This window comes from Triticum aestivum, chromosome 3B, assembly GCF_018294505.1.
Source record: "Triticum aestivum cultivar Chinese Spring chromosome 3B, IWGSC CS RefSeq v2.1, whole genome shotgun sequence".
In the NCBI taxonomy this organism is placed as follows: Eukaryota; Viridiplantae; Streptophyta; class Magnoliopsida; order Poales; family Poaceae; genus Triticum; species Triticum aestivum.
The window spans coordinates 712,330,709-712,337,553 of record NC_057801.1 but is presented as its reverse complement, the minus strand read 5'-3'; the positions used below and the strand labels follow the sequence as shown (position 1 = coordinate 712,337,553).

The 6,845-nt window shown below is 45.5% G+C and overlaps 1 pseudogene; it reads left to right on the top strand.

Moving 5' to 3' along the window:
* Window positions 1-512: 512 nt before the first annotated feature.
* Window positions 513-4,167, top strand: LOC123067742 (uncharacterized; annotated as a pseudogene).
* Window positions 4,168-6,845: the final 2,678 nt, after the last annotated feature.

Below are 6,845 nucleotides of genomic sequence, written 5' to 3'. Positions count from 1 at the left end.
CTCTCCCACATCGCCGCCGCCACCCCGCCGATTCAGATCCGACACCGCTGCCCACGCCCGCGCACCACTACCCGCTCCTCCGCCCGTCCCGGAGGCCTCAGTCGGCGCCCTCCATCGCATGGCCGCCGCGCTCGTCCCGCCCTCGGTGCCGCACCTCCACCGCCATCTTTGCTGGCTCCTCGCCGACGCCTCCGCCCCTTCCTCGTCCATGCGCCTCTGCTCAGGCTCACATCGGGCTTCTCATCATCCTCCTCGACCTGCTCCTCCCGCCCGCGCTCCTCTCCAACTTCCTCCCCGCCGGTGCCCCCTCCTTTCCACTCCCCTCCCCTCCCCTCCATGGGCCAGATCCGCACCGTGCGGCGTTTCCGCATCCGCATCCACGCCGCCACCACGCCCAAACCGCGGCCGAGGAGAGGAGCCCCGCAGCCACCACACCCTCCTCCTTCCACCTCCACAGCTCTCCCTCCCTCCCCCTCTTCGCGCCTCAAACCCTAGCCCGTGCGCGAGCGGCCATGGCGATCGAGCTCTGGATCGTCAGCACCCTCTTCTCCAAGAGCAAGATCAGCAATGCAACGTCCACAAGGAGAGGCTATGGTATGCTAGCTATGAATCCCTTTCTCTTCTTCTTCTCCTTCTTCTGGTTTCCTTCATCCCGCATCTGATTCCTGCGTTCTCTGCAGTTTGCTCACTCTGATCTGCTATAGTATAGTCTGCTTCAGCTTGTGAAGGAAGGGGGCCAGCCAAGGAGAAGCTGCTGTGCTGCACATCGTCTACAGGATCGACATCGAAGTAGTAAGTCCCTGCCCCTCGTCCCCTCCATGCCCATCTTCGTTCGCATTAACCACCATGGCCACGGCCAGTTTTTCAGCAGCAGTTAGTGTCACACACGCCAAACCCAAAATCAATTTCGCGTTATAATAGCATCTAAAATTCAGATCTGGGACAATGATTCTACCCTATAAAACGATTCAATGCCGCTAGTCTCAGGGGTTTGAATTGGCCTTAGCACATACGAATGGAAGTGATGCATACATACAGGTTATAAGTTGTCCTTTACATATACCTTACCCACACACAATGTTTAGTTGCCAGCCTGCAAGAATGCTATTCATTTTCTAGTATGAGTGTACATTCTCCCTTAGGTCTGGTGTTAGTTTCGTCCTTCCCTGTGTGTGTTCTCTCCTAATGCTACAAGTTTCCATGCAGGCAACCTCCATGGATGACGTCGACGATGAAAACAATGATGAGGGGCCTGTAACAAGAACGAGAGCCCTCTTGTTCACAGGGGCGTTGACCCGTGATGCGGTCTTTGCCGCAGAGTTCCAGAGTTCAAGGACCGAATCGTCGACGCCGTCAGTAACAAGCAGGTTCGACATCTTTCTCGGTTCTTTCCCCTGCATTCCTTTGGTACCAGCACTAGTAGTATATGTAATTTGTGCAGATGCAATTGAAGTGAATTAACTCGGTCCGCTGTAGTTTCATTCAGTTTGGATTTTTTTTTAAATGTGACCGACTTGGATTGGATGGTAGATGGTTTAGTTCATGTGAAGCATCCCTCTTACAGTAAAGAATGCAGTTTGAGGATAATCTGCCAATTCTTCTGTAGTGGATATAAAATAATTAGGCATTTCTAAATTGTCTTGAATTTCCCTGAACTGAAAAATGGACTGATCGACTTGCTGCCTGTGCTACTAAACATAATACTGAAAAACCTTTTACTGCCATTTTGTAGGTACTTTCCATAATGAACTTGGTTTCTGTTCACACACATGTACTGCTACATTATCCTATACATGTTGTCTGAATTATGTGAGAGGATACTGCCATTTTGTTGGTACTTTCCATATTGAATTCATTGTAGCAGACATCAGCAGGTTTTAGATGTAGCACTCTTTACTTTTGTCGCTGGTTTACATTTGTCAATCCTAGGAATTAATTAGTGCCTTCTGTTTTGACTCTAGATTTGAATAGTGCCCATGTAGTGTTCATTAGTAGGTTAAAAGGACGTTCAGCTTATTTATTAAATCATGATGTACAAAAGGTTTAGCTACGTGGGACTCCCAAGTCTGCAACTATATTAGAAATAATGCCATGGAGCAAGAGTTCTGTTGGGCATCCTTTGCATTTCTCTTGTCATGTTCCATGCTTCACAACATGTGGGTAAACATATCAGTACACATGCACACTGCAGTTTGTAATGTCATTTAATAGGGGATGCATTAGGGTACTTTATTTCCATTATAAACTAATAATAATTAAGAGCTTAGTAAGGTAACAATAATCTAGCATATATAGTAGAATATTAGATGTGCTTGTATAAATAGAATGCAGAGTTTAGAAATGAACTGAAATCTGAGAGCAGGAAGTGGTAGGCTTAATTTCATTTAGAAAAATAGGTGTACTGCAGCACCATATATTAAGGTAATTCCTCATCCAAAACAAATTGGAGGGGAAGATAGTCAAGTTAGCGACCCAGTTTTCATTCTGTGGGCTTTCCTTTCTTCAATGCTATGTTATGGTAGTCCATCCTGTACGTTTCCAGGTTTTCTAACTATATGCAAAACTTCCTGTAGGCTCGGTGAGGGATGCTCCACCAGCATCCTGCTGCTTGGCGGTGGACGACAAGGACTTCCTCGTGCACAAGATGATCGGCGCACTATTCTGCTGTTGCCAAGTAGAGGAACAAGAGGATATATGAAGTTTACTATTGATGTTTCATGTAGGTGGGGTTACCCAATGTTGGCAAATCAACTTTCTTTAACATATTAACAAAGGCGGGCTCCCGCGCCGGCAACTCCAGGTCCCGACCCCTCCCTCCCTCGTCTCCCTGTCTCGTTTTTGTTTCCCGTAGTGGCTGCTGCTATTTCACGTCGGGTTCTGACTCGGTTTGGTTTGCTGTTGTTGTTTCCGTTGTGGTGGCGCAGGCTTGCGGTGAAGAAGATCAAGGCTGAGAAGGACCCCAACAAGCCCACACGCCCCGAGCGCTTTCTTCATCTTCATTTGAGTCCCAGTCTTGGTTCCTGGTTCGATTCGTGTTGCTTCTGTGGTGTGGCGTCGCGTCCTGACCGAGGATTTGGTGCGTGTTTCGTCTTCGCAGGGACAACTTCAGGAAGGAGTACAAGGAGAAGCACCCCGGCGTCAAGCTGGTCTCCGTGGTAAGCGTCCCCCATCCGCCTTTGTCTCATTGTTTGTTCGAACTGGTGGTGCTGCGAGATGAGTTTCCTTGTGAATTTTGTGTCCTGATATGGTTTAGGTTGGTTGAATTGCAGATTGGCAAGGCCGGTGGTGAGAAGTGGAAGTCCATGAGTGATGCTGTAAGTTGCACGTCTCCCCTCCCCTCTCTGTCACCGCTCAATTCAGTGCCGATTTACTTGTTTTTGTCTTACTTTGCCTAGTGTTCGAACCAGTTGGTTAGTTAGATTTTGAATGGCAGTAGCAGCAAACTGATTTTTATCAAATATATCTCTATTACCGCTCAATTCAGTGCCTGTTTTCCAATGGCAGTAGTAGTAAACTGATTTTTATCAATTATATCTTATGGAAGTTTAGGCGCAATGTGTTGCAGTGAAGTATTTTGCATGACTTGCACTTGTGCAATGAATTCATATTGTGCCTATGTTTTCTTGTATGAATGAGTATCTCATTTTAACTAGCTGGAGAAGGAAAAGCATGGTACTAGCTGAATTTCTGTTGTCATTCTAAATAACTGTCCTTTTTTGAAACCCTTCCTAATTTGTTTGCAGCCCTTCCTAATTTTTTGTTCTTGTTCTATTTGGAAATGGATGCAGCAGGTGCTCTGCTCTTGCACACGTCTGGCACCGTCTCCGGCGCGGTGGTGCTTCTTGAGGCGACCGGCGTGATGGCGGCTTTGTACGGCGGTGACCACAAGCTCTCTGGTGAGTCGGCTCCATCTTCTAGCCCTAGCTCCCTATTTTCTGCTCCTATAGCATGCTCTGTTGGTTTAGAACACTAGCAGCAGTAGCCTACCGTGTATGCGTACTAAACAGCAGGAGCTCAATCACCTTGTGTACACTAGCAGCTTGCTTACACACTTGTCACTTGCTTGTGGTAGCCATTACGTAGCTGAATCATGTCCGTGTCTACTAATCATCAATTCATAGTATTTGGCTTCTGTGTGATGTGATGTGGATATACTTTCTGATTTAAAGTTACTAATATTTTTTGTTTTGATTCTTTCTCCGGTGCGAGGAAAGCTGTGAGTAGACGTCAAAGATGCCTACTTGCTTGGCTGCTACAGTGATGCATGCGCCGGTCAAGCAAGCACACATGCATATACGTACATGTTAGGATAGTAGTAGATGTGCCATAATTCCTGTGTAAGGAAATGTATTCCTGAGATGATTTTGTTATGTTATCTAAACCTAGGAGATGTGTTATGTGATGTGATATGATGGATTATTTGAATTCGACATTGAGTTTTCCTGATTTGAATATGAAACAATGTCGGATGCGTGTGTGTAACTGGATTAAAGAGGTCTTGTGCCCAAACAATTTTGTCCAAACATTTATTTCAAATTCCGAGATCTAATAGTGGACAACTAATTGGGTTGAAACAGGCCATAGCCCAACAAGCATTGGTCTGTTTAAAAAGTGAAACAAAAAAAGCTTCAGAAAATAAAAAAAAATATTGCAAAAAAGGCCGAGGCCCCCTAATATGGAAGTATGGCCCGTGCAGAAATTGACAGAAAAATACACTAAAAAGGCCGAATTAATGGGCTCGGCCCATATAAACACCGAATTGGACCGGGCTGAATCTTGTGCCACATCAGATTGCCACGTCGGATGCCTACATGGCCTGGGGAGGCTACTAGTGACCAAAACAAGACAGTAGGCATATTTTGGTCGTAAACGTCCACGACTTTCTCACAGAGAAGGTTGTTAATTTCAGTTTACGACCGCCAGCTTTTGACCTTCTGTTTTTGGTCAAAAAAGGTCGCAAATGAAAAACAATGATCTTTTAGTGACCAATAGTCAAGGTCACAAGTTGACATATTTCTTGTAGTGGTTCCCCTATAGTGGCATCATGAGCTAGGTCTATGCGTAGTTCTCTTTGCACAAGTAGAACACAAATTTGTTGTGGGTGTAGATGTTGTCAACTTTCTTGCCACTACTAGTCTTATTTTGCTTCAGCGGTATTGTGGGATGAAGCGGCCCGGACCGACCTTACACGTACGCTTACGTGAGACAGGTTCCACCGACTGACATGCACTAGTTGCATAAGGTGGCTAGCGGGTGTCTGTCTCTCCCACTTTAGTTGGAGCGGATTCGATGAAAAGGGTCCTTATGAAGGGTAAATAGAAGTTGACAAATCACGTTGTGGCTTTTACGTAGGTAAGAAAACGTTCTTGCTAGAACCCTATTGCAGCCACGTAAAACATGCAACAACAACTAGAGGACGTCTAACTTGTTTTTGCAGCATATGATTTGTGATGCGATCTGGCCAAAAGTTGTGATGAATGATGAATGATATATTGTGATGTATGAGATCATGTTCTTGTAATAGGAATCACGACTTGCATGCGATGAGTATGACAACCGACAGGAGCCATAGGAGTTGTCTTAATTATTGTATGACCTGCGTGTCAATGATTTAACGCCATGTAATTGAAGGAAATATGCCCTAGAGGCAATAATAAAGTTATTATTTATTTCCTTATATATCATGATAAATGTTTATTATTCATGCTAGAATTGTATTAACCGGAACATAATACATGTGTGAATACATAGACAAACATAGTGTCACTAGTATGACTCTACTTGACTAGCTCGTTTATCAAAGATGGTTATGTTTCCTAGCCATGGACAAAAGAGTTGTCACTTGATTAACGGGATCACATCATTAGGAGAATGATGTGATTGACTTGACCCATTCCGTTAGCTTAGCACTTGATCGTTTAGTTTCTGCTATTGCTTTCTTCATGACTTATACATGTTCCTATGACTATGAGATTATGCAACTCCTGTTTACCGGAGGAACTCTTTGTGTGCTACCAAACGTCACAACGTAACTGGGTGATTATAAAGGAGTACTATAGGTGTCTCCAAAGGTACATGTTGGGTTGGCGTATTTCGAGATTAGGTTTTGTCACTCCGATTGTCGGAGAGGTATCTCTGGGCCCTCTCGGTAATGCACATCACTATAAGCCTTGCAAGCAATGTAGCTAATGAGTTAGTTACAGAATGATGCATTACGTAACGAGTAAAGAGACTTGCCGGTAACGAGATTGAACTAGGTATTAGATACCGATGATCGAATCTCGGGCAAGTAACATGCCGGTGACAAAGGGAACAACGTATGTTGTTATGCGGTTTGACCGATAAAGATCTTCATAGAATATGTAGGAGCCAATATGAGCATCCAGGTTCCGCTATTGGTTATTGACCAAGAATAGTTCTAGGTCATGTCTACATAGTTCTCGAACCCGTAGGGTCCGCACGCTTAACGTTATGATGACAGTTTTATTATGAGTTTATATATTTTGATGTACCGAAGGTTGTTCGGAGTCCCGGATGTGATCCAGGACATGACGAGGAGTCTCGAAATGGTCGAGACATAAAGATTGATATATTGGAAGCCTATATTTGGATATCGGAATCGTCCCGGGAGAAACCAGGATTTTTCCGGAGTACCGGGGGTTACCGGAACCCCCCGGGGGTTATTGGGCCTACATGGGCCATGAGGGAGAAGAGGAGGGCCGGCCAGGGCAGGCTGCGCGCCCCCTCCCCCCTAGTCCGAATAGGACAAGGAGGGGGGGGGGGCGCCCCCCTTTCCTCTTTCCCCTCCCCCCTTTCCTTCTCCACCAAGGCAAGAGGGGGGAGTC